Below are 16,846 nucleotides of genomic sequence, written 5' to 3'. Positions count from 1 at the left end.
TGAGGGGTAGCTAGGCTCCTTCCTCCTGATAGAGTGATGACTCTGGCAGTCCAGGAGAATCTCAGAGTACAATGACTCCTCCTCTATGTTGAGAAGAGTTAGTTGACAAAGCTTTGGTACCTTGTGAATATGCTTTATTTGTGCCTCACACAACAGGTGTATCAAGTACAACCTACTAGAAAAATGTCACAGGACAGACCTAAGATATATTAAGGACAGATCCAAGATATGTTATAGGGATTATATCTTTTAGCTCACCTGGAAGCACCTGGGATCCTACAGAATGAGATAGAAATGTTTAATGGAGATGGGAAAGTCTGATCAAACGTGCCCTTCTTTTTGCCACTGTGACCCATAGTATGAAAAGTGGTTTAGCAAATGAAATGAATTGATTCTAGGCCAGATACAAAGAAATAGGATGAACACAATATTCAGGTCAATATTAAATATTATTGTAACAACTTTGTTGTTGTACTGTTTAGATTTACTTAATAGTATCATAGTTTTCCAACACTTGTTGATGTTATCAAAGATTTAGTAATACACCGTGTTATATCAGATTATCTGTGTTTTGTATTTGCTTTTGTGAATGATGTAAGATATGAATGCAGTTTGTAAGGTTTAACCTATTACTTTTATAGTCTGAATACTTGTTTGTGTACTACGATAGCAGTCCTTGTGGACCATTTTAAACCTTGCCAATTTCCCCTGGTCTGAATCAAACCTTGTATCTATTGTCCATGAGGTAAACACCTTGACCAGTATGCCGTAGAATTCCAAATTACCTATCTGTAAAGCAAATAAATGTTCTGGAAATGCAAGCTGCTTAAATGGGTGGCAGAAATGAATTTGTTTGAGTGACATGAAGCAATATTTCTAGGTAAGAACTGCTACTTTTTTAAGGTCCAGAGAAAATCTTTTATATTCCTTGATAACCATGGGTTATATACTACATCCAAGTTAAGGTGCAGATTTGTCACATCATATGAAAGTAAGACAGGTCACATTTTTGGCAGCATTGACACCTGTTACAGGCATATTTTATGTCATGATGGAGACAAGAATACATTCCTGAGGATTCATACATGCTACATGCATGATCATGGCCAAGACAACACCGCTTGCAATGCGTGTGCAGTGTGCAGGAATACTAACGAGATATGTGTGCAGCCAGGCCAGTGTCCATGAAGGAGACTCTCATAGCAACCTCAGAAAAGACCCACATCTAGATCATATTAAACCACGTGACTACATTGAAATAGAAACAGCTGAGGTAAGCAATGATGGTGCATGAGCACCCCAGAGGGTGATGGAAATGCAACCATACAACTGTATAATGTTGATATAATCAACAGCAGCAAATGGATACACAGAGAAATATACAATGGAAAAGGAAGGTACCCTAGATGGTTAAGGCTGGTGTTGAGGTTGTACTATAATAACAAAATACACAGAGATAGACAGTAAAAAAGTGCTAATGGAGTTGGAGAACAAAACAACTGATGAAAAGCAGAATGAAAACCGTGCTATGAGAATATCTCATTTTTGAAGAATGTGAAGTATGCACAGGAGAGGTGTGATACAATAATATAATGTATCAACCTGCACCAGTACTGACATCAGAGTGTCAGTAGTGGACCTGAACTATACACTGAATGTAATTATAAAAAAGAATATGTGTTATCTTGAGGTAGTCAGTCTAGCAATTCAATCCACTTGAAAGTATATCCACAGTTTACTGGCAAAGGAGCCGTTGTATCTGAGTGTAAGGGCTCACAAAACACATAGATCAGGGAAATGTAGCACATGTGCAGACTGATGGCAAAAAAGAAAAAGAAAAGCCCTCAAAGAATTAACCCATGATTTCCTCACTTGAATACCTCATAGCAGTGCATATGGAAAGTGAGCCACTGGAGCAGTCAAAGTGCAAAGGGTCAAAAATCAGACATTTGCAGGGAAATGTAGCATCTGTGCAGACTGCAAACAACATACAACCCCAGGGGATTTGAAAAACAGTGTATAGACACAGTAATAATCAGAGTTCTAATAATGGCACTAGTTGTACTTTATTTCAAATCAGAATGTGCAGCTAAGCTTAGCTCATTTGTGAGACAGATTAGTGTGTGCTAAGGATTTTTCTTAATTTTTGCCATAGGATATGGAATGCCATTTCTCTGTAGTTATCACTGGCCATAGACTTTCATCTCTGCCAACTGGCACCCAACATATGACTACAGAAAGATGATTTTGAATTATGTGTCCATTCTTGACATGGGTATATGGTGTGTATATCTATTTTTTGACCGCACTGTAGTTTGGAAATGGACATATGCGAAGACTGAGATGAAAAGGTGTGGCAATCAGAGTGTATAATACAAGGTGAGTAAATACTGAATGAGCTGGTAGGAGGTGGGATAGGAACCCATATCTCCCAACTTCTTAGCCCAGCAATGGTAGAAGAGTATAGAAATATATTATGTTAGAAAATACTGTCTCCTCCACATAATGCTCACACTCATTATAAGGTTTACTTTCAGAGAAAATTAACACATGATAGCATGAAAAACAAAATACATGTGAATGGAACTGAACCCCTGCCTAAGTCACTGATATGCTCTAGATCAGTGTATGAGCAAGTCATCCCATAGAAGCACTGGTAGAAAAGTTAATTGGTAAATATATTTCAGGGGAAATGGAACACATTATAGCAGGACAACAAAACTATAGCCATATAGGTTCAAAGCCATGCCTTTGACAGCATGTATTTGCTAGACCAGTATATTGCCAAGGCATGCCATGGAAGCACTCATAAAAGATATGACTGGAAAACACATTCCATAGGAACAGAACACATGACAGCAATATGCCTAAATAATTTGAATCCCTGCCTTTGACACTAATATTCCCTAGGCCAGGGCATTTTCAAGTCAAGTCACAAAATAATCTATACTGAAGGAGTCTAAAATATACATATTTCAGGAAAATTGTAGAACAGTGTTGAAGACTGAAAACTGGTCAGAGAAAAATATCTGTCAGTGTCTTGAGAACATACACATTACTGCTTCAGTAGACTGAGCCATGGAAGCTGTCACATGCACATATGTTGTTTACCTTATTTTATATTTGCATGGTATGTTATTATCACATGACAATGATTGTCCTTCAGCGTGCTACCAAATAGACCTCAATGGATTTGGATCTCTACCTGCCTGCCTAACTAATACTTGCCAGACAACTGCACTATCAAGTGAAGCTAAAGAAGAACTTATACAGAAATGTTCAGAAAACGTGCACTTTAAGGAAAAGTTACAACACTGTAGAAAGACTAATAAATGAGCTGTGGTAAACAGTTGGCAACAATTAAGTGATAAAACCCTCCTCCTACTATCTTGAAAATGTATACCTCCATACAAACCTGTTACATACATTCTAATCCTTATTCCATATATGCATTGTAACTACTTATTACAAGGTATGGATTATTTTCTACAAGGTGGACTTCAATGGATTTGAGCTCCTGGCTTCCTGATATTCTATAGACTAGCACATTAACAAGTGAACCCACAGAGGAACTTATGATAAGCTTGTAAGAAAACATACATTTCAAGGGAATGTTAGAATGTTGTGGAGGACTGAAATGTCACCATTGCTAAGTAACAAGCAACAATCAAGGTATCAAAATCTCCCCCTAGTTTATTGACAGTGTAGATATCATTGTGAAACTGTTATGCACACATATTAAGTGTACCATATGTTATATTTGTACTGTAAGTGATTAGTGCAGGATACAGATTGCTTAACAGACTTCTACAAGGGAGAGCTCAATGGACTTGAACCCCTGCCTGCCTAACTGATAATCTCTAGAACAGTGCATTATCAGGTAAAGTCATAGATGAACTTATACCAAAGTGGTCAAAAATACACATTTCCTGACAATGTTAGAACACTGAGTAAGACTAAAAAGATGAACACTGGTAAACAATGTAAGAATCAGGGAATCAAAACTCTCCCCAAATGTACTGACAATGCACACATCATGCTGTGACTACATAGAGACATGGAAGTTGTTACAATGGGACTATTAATTTTACTTTATGTCAGTATTACCTGTTGTTATGCATTAATGGTCACCTGACTTGCACTATGGATGTTGCCATAGGATGAGAAGTGTAATTTCTCTTTGCTTACATTTGGACAGTGAAGTCGCTCTCTGCCAACTGTAGCACAGTATATAACACAGATAGATGATTTTCTTGTTTTATAAGCCCTTTTTGACCATGTGAGTCATGATAATTTGTTTCTGATAACAGTAAAGGTTGTAAAGGGTATAGGACAGAGATGAAAAGAGCCTCAAGCACAGATTATGACAAAAGGTGAAGAAAAAAGGATTGAGCAGCATGGCTGTGGGTGACGAAGACTGTTAAACATCAGTGGCTATGAACCCATGATTTTCACATTGATATGACACATAACACTGCATTATTAAGGGTAGCTACTGAAGCTCTATGACTGTTTTTTTAACCATGTAGGAGGCTAGAAATGGGAATATAGAACCAAAGTTAAAAAAGAGGTACACAGTGGGTTAACACACCAGGTGACTTTGACTTAAGAAGTAATAAGCTGGATGGAGTTGGGTTAGGAGCATATCTCTCAACCTTTTAACTCAACAATGCTCCATACTTTGGTTTGACAGCGCAAAACTTCATGACAGAAGGTACACACTGATAATAGGTATGGTTCATTTCAGGGGAAAGGAACACATGATTAAGAGGAGAGGATTATTCCACCTACATGAGTTTGAAGTCATCCCTGTGTCACTCACATTTTCCAGAACTACAAAAAAAGACACAGGAAGGAATGGGTAACATAGGATAGTGATGAAAGAGAACTATATCTGCCCATATCTGAACCTATGCCTGTGTCATTTATATCCCCTGAGCCAGAACATCAGCCTGATATGCCATCAAAACACTTAGATGAAAGGCATTGAAATAGAAAATGAAACATTGCAGAGATATGGCATACAGTTTTATGATGAAAACATAATATTGTGTAACAACATCCCAGCCTTGTGGGATTAGAAACCCATACATAGTGCATTGAGAACAGACTTTATCACATCATGAATACGTTGTGCCATAGAAGCCTTTACAGGGGCACTATCAAGTTTAGTGTATGTCACTATTGCTTAGTGATGTGCCACTACACTACACTCATTTGCATGAACGGCAAGATCTTAGTGTGTTCAAGGGATTTTTCTCAGTTTTTGCTGTAGGAAGGGAACTAGTGCTCCCCTGTGCTTATACATGACCATCTACATTGCTGTTTGCCAATCATTGTGCAACATATGAATGCAGAAATTTGATTTTAATATATAAGCCCTTTTTGGGAATGTTTGTGGTGTGTTTATCTATATGTTGACCAGATTCAATGTTAGAAATGGGAGTGTGGGACAGAGATACAAAAGAAAGCAAACAGAAGGTAGTACCCAAGGTGAACAAATAAGGGATAAGAAGAATGGAGGTGGGAAAGAGGGAAACCTCAGAATTTCTTAGATGAATAATCCATGTGAATTGCAGTTGTATTCTTAATTCTTTACTGACTGAAATTTACAATGATTTCTCAGACAAATACATTGTTGATGTTGAGGTATAGTAGCCAATCATTATGTACTGTGATTAAAGGTCTATGAAGTTGAGAGGTATGGGTGAGAACAATTTTTATTATGAGGCAAGTGCTGTTTTTATTTATTCATTTATTTATTTGTTGGAGATGGGAACATTTGGGAAGGATGTCTGGGAAGTCAGGGACGGGTATGAGGGGGAAGTTAGTTCAGAAGAGGAGACAGACATGATTGATGGGGTGTGAGGTAATACAGTGAGGGAGGGGGAACACAGTAGTGTAATAGTTGTCAGACGAACACTGGGAAGACAGTAGTAAGGGGAGGATTGGACAGGAGCTGATATAGGTACAAAAGGAAAAGGAACAACATTTTTGGGGAGAGGATTGGGTGTTCAGAGATGTAGTCTCTGGCAGCTTTGACACAGTGGGAAATGACTGCTCACTCTGGGAAGCCATCACCACTGGGTCCTGCCTTAGGAAAGGCATGGACATGACTTGATGAGTTGCTGGAGTATGTTCTCTGTACAGCTGTTGCGGGCATCAAACCTCCTTTGAAGTACCCCCCCCCCTCTACATGATCCTAATAGGTGACGTAATTATGAATTGCACTTTACTGGCAGGTACCAGTATACCAGTCTGTGGTACAGTGCTACCTGATGCAGGTAGTGCAGTTAGGGTAGGAGGTTTGGAAGCAACTCAGGCAGGCTGAAACACAGATTTGCTGGGTGCCTCTGGTGGTGATGGTACTGCTGCACATTACTATCAAAATAGAAAGTATTATGTATTAGCCTTTTAGCCTTGTAATAAAAATACATAAATAACCAAATAAATGAAAATACGTAAAAAAAAAAAAATTAAGAACTTCTGTAAATTGGATGTTCCCATAGTCATATAACCCATTATATGATATTTGATACATTTATAAGTTATAGAAACAGTGTATGGGACATAAAAACCCATAGTAGTTCACTGACTTCATAAATTTTGAATTGAAAACTTTGTGTTGTATTCAAGAATCTAAGTTTTTTTAAATGATTATTCATGTACATAAAGTACATGGTAACCTTTTCCAAATTCTAGGAAGTGCTTGAGAAATATAAATACTCCTCTAAGAAGTCTTATTCCTATTTAATATGTAAACATATAAATTTTGATATTTATAAGCTATAGAATTGGTGTATATGTTTAAATGGAATAATAATTTCAAAATATCACTGTTGAAGACTCCATGTGGCAGGATTGCTTTACCATGAAAATATTTGTAGTGAAACATAAGTTCAGTCTTATGCATTTATCTCGATAGTTTAACAAAGGGAATACATTTAGTATATTTTACAGTTTATTCAGTCAGTTCATACCATACACAGAAAAAATGTTTTTGTTTTCATTATAAGTCATATATAACTAGTGTAAAGCTTCACCATGCTTTGTTCATTTCTTAAGGAGATACAGCTAAAGCATTATGCTCATCTGTTTTAAAGTCATAGTCCTCATACGTTAACATAGGTCTGAAAGGACAACTTGTTACTTATTGTTATACTAAAGTATTTAGAGTTTGAACTTCTTCAAGAATAATAATTAACTAAAGGGCATTTAAGTATGTGTCTCCCAAAATACATAACTTTGCATTTGTCAATACTGAAGTTACGGCCCGTGTCTTTAGCCCACTCAGTGACCTGTATAAGATATAAATTTATTACAGTAATGCCTTTGTTTGATGCTACCATAGACCACATTTTGCAATCATTTGTGTATTTGTTAGGCCAGCTGGATTTACAAGTTGAAAAAATGTGTTAACTAGGAAGGGGTGTAGTATACATGGGAGTTAGAGTTAAAGGTAAATAATTAGACCGATCTCCTTGTAATGTAACATATTACTACCATCCTACAAGCCAATTCAGATAAGGATTAAAATGGTACTTTTAGGGCATTATTATTTGACATGTGGCAGTGAGTGTCAAAGGCTTTGGTAAGAACCAAAAAAGTAAAGCTCACAAAAAGTTCCAAATCTATCGCTAAACTAACCTGGTCATAAAATTCAACCAAGTCAGTGAGTGCTGACCTACCCACCATGACACCGTCTTGAGTTATATCAAAAGAATTTGTAGTATTTGCTGAATCTTTCAATAAGTTTAGTAGACATCTTTCAAAACATTAACACAGCAGAGATGTTAGACTTATTGGTCTATATTTTTTTTCTTTAAATGATATGGTGTGATAGATTACTTTTTCCAATTTTTAATGACAATGCTTTTGAATAAGAGTGTTAAATGTATGATATAAAACGTGCACTAGAATGTTCTAAATATTGGATAATAATACTATAGGATTATTATCAGGACCCATAGATGTCTTCTTTCTAATTTTCATTAAAGAATTTTTATGACAGACTCAGTAATTGTTGGACATGTTTCTACAGTATATATTTTAATATCAACAATTGGAGATAGTAGTTGTAATTTATGACCATTGCTACTTGAAAAAGTAGTTATGAAATGCTTCAGTCAAAGTTTTACCCTAATAAGATATGCAGGCAATTGTTTGAATTTTATTAGAAAAGGAATAAATATATCTATAACATTAATATTGTTCTTATCACTGGCTAGCTTTGTCTCAAATTTCATCTTTTCCAATCTGAGATTGAGCTTAAAATCTTTACATCTCTTATTAACTTTTGTTTTCATTTCATTCTGTTTACTCTTAATTTCTTGTATTGCTTCTTCTTCTTTCAGCTTTTCCTGGTTAGGGATCTCCACAGTGGATCACCTGTCTGGTCATGATTGGCAGTGGAGTTTTATGGTGTCAAGTTGCCAGCCCGGTGCCCAACCTTCCACAGAAGGCACACACATGCACACATAGGGCTAATTTACAGTGCCTAATCCACCTACAGCATGTCTTTGGGATGTGGGAGGAAACCAGAGCATGCGGAGGAAACCCACATGATCACAGGGAGGTCATGCAGACTCCACACAGAAGGTACCTCAGCTGAGGATCAAACCAGAGAACCTCTTGCTGTGAGGTGGCAACGCTAACCGCTGCACCACTGCAGCTGCCCAATTTTTTGTATTGCTGAAAAACATAATTTGTTTTTTGTATTTGTAAAGCCTTGTCAGTTTTATGTTCCAGCAGCAAGGCAGACCACATTTTTTTATTAGATGTATCTAAAGTTATTGTTTTCTCCTGGTAATCTAGTAAAACTTTTGCTAATTTTAAATGCCCTCTCTTGGTTATTCTGTGCTTCTTCTGGTCAGTTCATATCATTCAAGCTGTCAACAAGAGATCCATAATCTAGTAGTCTGTAATTAGACCTCTTCTTTGAAAGTTTTGTTATACAATAGTTAGAAAATATTTCAAAGTGTAAACAGTAGAGGTCGGAGTTACCCATAGGGGGACAGGTACTCCCATTATTAATGTTTGTAATAGTTAGTGAGAATTAAGTCAAGAATGTTATTGTCCCTAGTTGGTTCCTTGATTAATTGAGCCAGATCATTGAATAAAATACCATCAGTAAATTTCTATTCAAAATGTGATGTAGAAGTATGGCTACCCCAATTTATTGTTGAGCAATTTTTATCTCCAGTCAAAATATCTTTGTTGTGGTTTCGATAGTTTTCTAAGTTCAGAAAGTTCTCATAATGGGATGTAGAATTCTTGGAAGGTTTTATATAAGGTACAACTATCCTGATTATTTTCTGATTTCCAAACTCCCTTTCTGCCTAGTTCTAAAATTTCTAAAGAGCTATTAGTACAGATTAGCTCTGAGTTCAGTGATTTTTTTTTAGTAATAATAAGCTACCTCCATCATTCTTGCTTGATCTCTGACATGTTTTGTACAGTCTAGATAAAGTTAGTTGAGCCCCAGACTTCTGTAATAGGTATAATGCCTTAAATTGTTTGCACTTATAATGCTGTCCAGTTTTAAATGTTTATTACCAAGACTGTGGGTATTGCAAAAGAAGACCTTTACAATGTGATTATACCTATAGATTCAAGTGGGTTTTGTTTTTATAGTATAATTTTTCCTAAAAAAGTGTCAACAACCTTCTTTACCTTATTGCCGACACAGCCTGCACCATGATAATTAACAAAGTAGTTTGTGGTCCTTGAGAAAATCTTTCCAGAAGATGTTTAATCTTATGTTATATGTTGAACATAGTTCTTTTAACCAAGAATTAAATAGGCAAGCTTTTGAAAAAGAATAATCATTCCACCTGTATAATGATACTATTTCACTGAAAGAAACTTCCATTTTATTTGATTCTACCATCTTGGTTTATTTGTAACACATATTTTTTTATGTAGTTTAGGGGAGTTTCTTTTCAGTCATTTGTATGAGCACGAACAATAATATGGCAGTAGGTGTATTTCCCTGTGAATAGTTTGATTAACAGAATAGGAACCCCTGAATTCTGAGACCTAAGGTGGAACTAATAATAACCCTTGTTCATCTCTGTCACTCAGCTGTCTTTGAGTTTGCTTAAACGTAACACCTGTTAAGATTAGAATTTCCTAAACATTTTCTTTATTTGAAACTGTTGAAGGAGTGACCCAAGCTTTCTCTAAATGTTTGGTTATGATGTTATCTGTGTTTGACACTGGCACAGAGTTTAAATTGAGGTTAAATTAAACATTTATAATCTTATAATTACCTCCTAAATGTCTCCCTTTTTATTTTTGTTGTCTTTCTATAGAATGTCTGGGCTACTACTCTTTTGTCTCTTATTGGTGTCATTCTGAATGACTTTAACCTCAGGGAATAATACTAGAGGAGGCTAACTAGGACAGTCTTCTTTTATTGATATCTGCTCATTCACTTCACTAAATACAGGTACAGTTAGTTTGAAATCTAATTTACAGTTTATATAGAGTTATTGGCAGTAACAGGTTGGAAATCAGTATCATCTTCATCATTTGTATTAGCAGAAGTTGGTAATGACATCATTCTTATGTCTGATAATATTTCTCCATCTGCTAGTTGAGATATTTTACTCTTCTTCCTATATAAAGGAATTTTATCTTTACAGTTTATTTTTCCCCTCAATCCTTTTGTCAGATCGATAACTTGGTAAATGTCTTATTTTTGTTGGAAGGCTTTCTTTTGCCTGTGGTGCTTTTTTCACCTCATGGTGTCTGAGGTTATTCTGACTAACGTGAGCGTGGTAACCATGTCTCAAGTAATTTTTTCATGATTCTGTATATAAAGTTATAGTGCATAATGATTTTCCAGTACCGCAGTTTCAAGCTGCCCTGTCATCTAGCATGCTACCTTTTAGTTTATTACATCTTTTTTTATGTTCATGCAGTTTGAACAAATTATCTTATTTGTGCCTTTTTCAGTTTTTGTGAACACTTCAAATTTTACACAGTGTGTTAGAAATCTGTACTTGATTAAGTCCTATAACGCATAAATGTTCAAAGTATCAATAGTTACTAGTAATTATAATCAATTACAGTTTATATAGTAAATAAAACAAATGAATAGAGGTGTCAGGGAAATAATGAACTAATATTTCATGCAATTTTTAATTGGAAAAATAAAAGCAGTATTTCCCGTAGTGTTAGGAAGGACAAGCGGGTAAATACAAAATTATATCATAAAATTAGATATGTATATATATTTCAAACAGAAGTGAGGCAGCATTTCTCCACAGAGATCAACTGAAAACAGAGGCTGCTACACACACCCTCTCTGTTTTCCCTGTAGTATTCCTGCTTGAGGAAGGGACTCAATAAATAAGGCAAACTGGACCTGTAATTGGGCTATAACTACAAACACGCACCCCATTTCCTGTTTCACAGGAAGCTTCTTTGTAAGAGAGAAAACAAAAACAAAACAGAAAAATAAAAACAGTGTTTCCCCTAGTCCTTAAAAGGACTTGAGTATAAAAACAAAATAACATAAAAAAAAGTATTTCAGGTAATAATGAGGCAACCCTTCTCCACAGAGATCAGCTGAAAACAAAGGCTGCTACATATGCCCTCTGTTATTAGTGTCACCATTTAATAATGCCATTTTTTTCTGAGCTCCATTATGACTCCCTGAACACAGTGACAGCCCTTTTCCAAACTGTGGTGTGATTACAGAGGGCAAGGTACTCTAGATGCAGTAGGCAGACAACAGAGTTGAAAGGGGTGGCAGTAGAGGTTGGGGTATTACTGGGTATGTAGCTAGTTAGAGGTGCCATTATGAAAATACATGAGTGGTGTAGCACAAAACTGCCCACACATATGTGGAGCCTCAGTGAACATACTTCTCTTTTTCAAACACCTTTATTGAATTATCACTTGTGACATAGGCAAATTTACAACCCTTATTCACAATGTGACCAGTGGGCAAAATGTGTGATATATGATCAAGCATGAGACTGGAAGTGCCATTAGTAATAAAATCAAATGAAGCAATGTTTCTAATCTTTGTAGATTAGATAGATATCATCATAAATCTTGCAAGGACATGCATCTTAATTGCATTGGACAACAAAGAAAATTGCCTTTTCCCAATTGTACAGATCTTTTTATGAGTCAAAATGAGTTAATTGCTTCACAATGAGTATTTTGTTTTTAGAACTATGTCCATGAGGCAAGAAATTTTTTTTATATGAATGTATTTCTTGTTTTTACAAAAATCAGTAGTAGTGTAAGGGTTCTGTTCTACTTTAAATAAAGAAAAAACATATACTTGTCTTTAGGGTTGTGCCTGTGTGATCCCTGTTGCTGTTATAAATGCCGAAATCATTACTTGAATTTCTACCAGTTGTTTCTGATATTGGCTTGGGAGGGTGTTATGCCTGCCTTTCCTCAGGTTTTATGTTGGCTTTGTCATTTTTCATTTGTCTGTCTGATTTCAAAAGCAGTTTATAAGGCATGCGTTAAATGACACCCCCCCCCATTTTTTTTAATTTATGGCCTTTCTATGTGTTCTCTGAGCTCAGAAACATATGAAGTGTCTTCTTGATGGGTCTACTTTGTTTCGTCGAATCTCATTTCACTGAATTTCATTTCACCCCGACCACATCGCTGAAAACACAAATTACTGAAAACTCATTTCGCTGAATCTCATTTCACTGAAATGCAGTTAGTATATATGACACTGTGTAGAGTACTGTAAGGCAAGTAAAAGGTATATGCCCTTTTCCCCACTGTAGTACAATCCTGGAGTTAGTATATATATATATATATATATATATATATATGTATATATAAATATATATACATATATATATATATATATATATATATATATATATATATATATATATATATATAGTTTGTGGGGGTATAGGGGGCACAGCATATGCATATATGTTATTTTTTATTTATTTTGAGTATGGCTGTAAAGTTGCCAGGCATGGTGGTGGTGGGGAAGACCGTTAAAGGCATTATCAAAGTTTTGATCAGGGCTGCATTTACTTTCAGTATTGCTGATGTTCAGAATAGTACCGCCATATAGTTAGCCAATAGTAGTATGAGAAGTGAAATTTTTTGAATCGTATATTAATGGATATTTATGTTTTAGAGCTCAGCTGTATGTTTTGTGTTTACCAAGGTTAGCATCGCTTTTGGTGAGCAGTAACACATTAACCAAAGTGTGGTGTTGTAGTGATAATTATGCGTGGCAAGGAGACTTTTCAGATACTTCCCTCTACACAAGTACCTGATACACCGGGCACTGTGACTCTGAATCCTGTCATTAGTGCCCAGTAAACAGAAATACTTCTGTGCGAGTCTATGCATATGTAACACATGAAATAAAAGTAGGATGAGATTATATTTTCAGTTGCTGAATTAGAACACATACCTAACAGTGAAGGTAAAATAATCCTTCATGGTTTGATTGGTTTGTAGGTATTTCTATTTAACTATGGAATATTATGCTTTATTATATGTGTCTATGTGGGATATAGGTGACATAAGCAGGAAGTGCTGAAATGGTATAGTGCTTGTGCTTAGGGTTTTCCTGGCCTTCTTTAATGTTACTTTAGATTGTAATTGAGAATCACTATGCTATTTCATATCTGATTCCACACATAAAGATTTATGTTACTACTGCAGACTGGATAGCATCAGTCACTTATTTGCCTTAACTTGATTATAACAATGCTGTTTACTTGTTACAACATCTCCACAGTAACTGCACAAGAAATAGCTGCAGATTTACACTTTGAACATCTACTTTTTCTCTGCCTAAAATAAGTAAATGCAAGGTAGCAATTCTTAAGATAAAGCAAGAAAGAAGTAAATTATCTGTACAAGACCATAGTTCAAAATATAGTCCTCAAATTGTTTCAAACAATAAATGTCACATATCAGAAATATAACATACTGCCATTATTTTATTCTCAGTTCACTGCTATTTCACTTAACAATAATAAAAGAAAAATATAGAATGAAATTAGAGGACATTTTCTTCTTCATGAAAACACCTAACTTAGGAAAGTTGTGCAAAGGTGTTCACGTATATCTCTTTAGTACTAAGAACCACGTGCTTTATCATTCTTTGACTTATAAATAAGCCGTTTCTTGTTAGGTATGATCTGTTTATAGGTGAGAAGTTTCTAGTTACAAATGATCTATTTATATGTGAGCAGTTTCTAGTTACAAATGATCTGTTTGTAGGTGAGCAGTTTCTAGTTAGAGATGATCTATTTATAGGTGAGCAGTTTCTGGTTAGATATTATCTGTTTATAACGGAGCAGTTTCTACTCAGATATGATCTGTTTATAGGTGAGCAGTTTCTAGTCAGATATGATCTATGTATAGGTGAGCAGTTTTTTGTTAGATATGATCTATTTATAGGTGAACAGTTTCTTTTTAGATATGATCTATTTATAGGTGAGCAGTTTGTAGTTAAATATGATCTATTTGTAGGTGAGCAGTTTCTAGTCAGATATGATCAGTTTATAGGTGACCATGTTTTTGTTAGATATGATCTGTTTATAGTTGAGCATCTCCTAGTTAGAGATGATCTGTTTATAGGTTAGCAGTTTCTAGTTAGAGATGATCTGTTTATAGGTGAGCAGTTTCTGGTTAGATATTATCTGTTTATAACTGAGCAGTTTCTACTCAGATATGATCTGTTTATAGGTGAGCAGTTTCTAGTCAGATATGATCTATGTATAGGTGAGCAGTTTTTTGTTAGATATGATCTATTTATAGGTGAACAGTTTATTTTTAGATATGATCTGTTTATAGGTGAGCAGTTTCTTGTTAGATATGATCTGTTTATAGGTGAGCAGTTTCTTTTTAGATATGATCTATTTATAGGTGAGCAGTTTGTAGTTAAATATGATCTATTTGTAGGTGAGCAGTTTCTAGTCAGATATGATCAGTTTATAGGTGACCATGTTTTTGTTAGATACGATCTGCTTATAGTTGAGCATCTCCTAGTTAGAGATGATCTGTTTATAGGTTAGCAGTTTCTAGTTAGAGATGATCTGTTTATAGTTGAGCAGTTTCTGGTTAGATATGATCTGTTTATAGGTAAGCAGTTTCTGGTCAGATATGATCTGTTTATAGGTGAACAGTTTTTAGTAAGATATGATCTGTTTATAGGTGAGCAGTTTCTAGTCAGATATGATCTGTTTATAGGTGAGCAGTTTCTTGTTTGATAAGATCTGTTTATAGGTGAGCAGTTTTTTTGTTAGATATGATCTGTTTATAGGTGAGCAGTTTTTTGTTAGACACGATCTGTATACATCTATTTAGTGGGACTGGCAGTAGCTACATTTTGTAATTCTGCACACTTTGTTTCATGTATAGGAATATAGCCTACTAGATAACCAGGAATGATGGAAAATAATAAGAAAATCAATTGTGTTATACTTTTTAGTGGCCCAATAAACAAATTATAAATAAAATCTCTCTACAGCATGTACTATGTTACGATTTGATGTAAATGCACAGGGCATTTTAGAGAGAAGGTAATTTTGCCTTATTTAATTTGCTTCATCATGTTTTTCCTTTCCCCAGAAGGAGAGCTAATAGCTTTATCTTATTTTATTTTCCTGGTAAATATCAAGTGAGCATCTATTTAGGATATTTTATGACTCATCTATTAGTATCACCATTAAGACTTGCATTGTGTTTAGGTTATTATTTGATAAATATGTGCTTCTTGTTGAAATTAGTATTTTACAAGAACATTGCCCTCTTCACTTAGAAATACCTTTAGGTTTTAGTATCTGCTGTTTCTGGACAAGGTTTTATGCTTTATGTCTTTTTCGTCTATGCAGATGGTGAGTAATGCAGCATAAATGTTCTCATATAAAGCTTTTTCAAGATATGATGTTTATGTATGAATAGTATTGGTTAGTAGAGTTAATATGACATTCTTGATTATCCTCTGCATACAGCAAATACAATGCAATTTGCCTATTTTTTTTTAGCAATATAAGGGAGTTTAACAAAGTATTACTATAATTTGTCATCTTAAGACAATAGTTCCTGGAAACTGAAAACTCAAGCAATATTTTTATTTGTGATGTGTTGGTTGATTCATTAAGAAATATCGCATAGCTGACTTTTTTCTGATTCACTAGTGCACAGAACATGAGGCTTTGACACTTTTGATTGATGACATATCATTAAACAAGAACAAAGTTCCCTTTCGTAAAATAAATCACATGTATATTTGAGACTCTCAGCATTTCTATGGTGTGATATCTCATGCTAAACCACCATGTTTATACTCAATAGACTTATTTTATTGTTGTGATAATTAGATATGGTGTACAAGATGTACACGTTTGTTCTCAGCTCATGAAAATTTTTGTCTAGGTGCTTAGATCTGTATAGTTGGGCATATCACTGTTTACAAATGCAGGCTTCTAATCCTGGTTTTGCCATGGCTGCATCAGCAAAGCTGCTACTTTGTGACTGTAGTCTACAAAAAGTAAATCACCGGTTATTCCACAGTGAGCCTCACTATAGGCTGTTGCAATGGAATAAGTTCATCTACTCCAAGATGGGAGAGTCTTAAGAGTTTATTAAGTATAGATACTTCTTGGGAGTATGGCCATCTGCACGGGAGAACTTTACTTCCCCTCTTTAGAAGATGGCTTTTTATAGTTCCAATGAAACAGTCTTCATTTCTTCAAGATTGCTTTTATTTTGAAAGACTTGCAATATGTTTCATTTGAGGTAATGGGTCTTTCAACATCATGTTTGGAGACATGACATTCAGTGTTCTGATACATACACTGACACTGTCACACATGCTTTTGTG

This window comes from Protopterus annectens, chromosome 11.part0 (assembly GCF_019279795.1).
Source record: "Protopterus annectens isolate FY-2018-M chromosome 11.part0, PAN1.0, whole genome shotgun sequence".
NCBI lineage: Eukaryota > Metazoa > Chordata > Ceratodontiformes > Protopteridae > Protopterus > Protopterus annectens.
Note: the sequence above shows the minus strand (reverse complement) of the source record.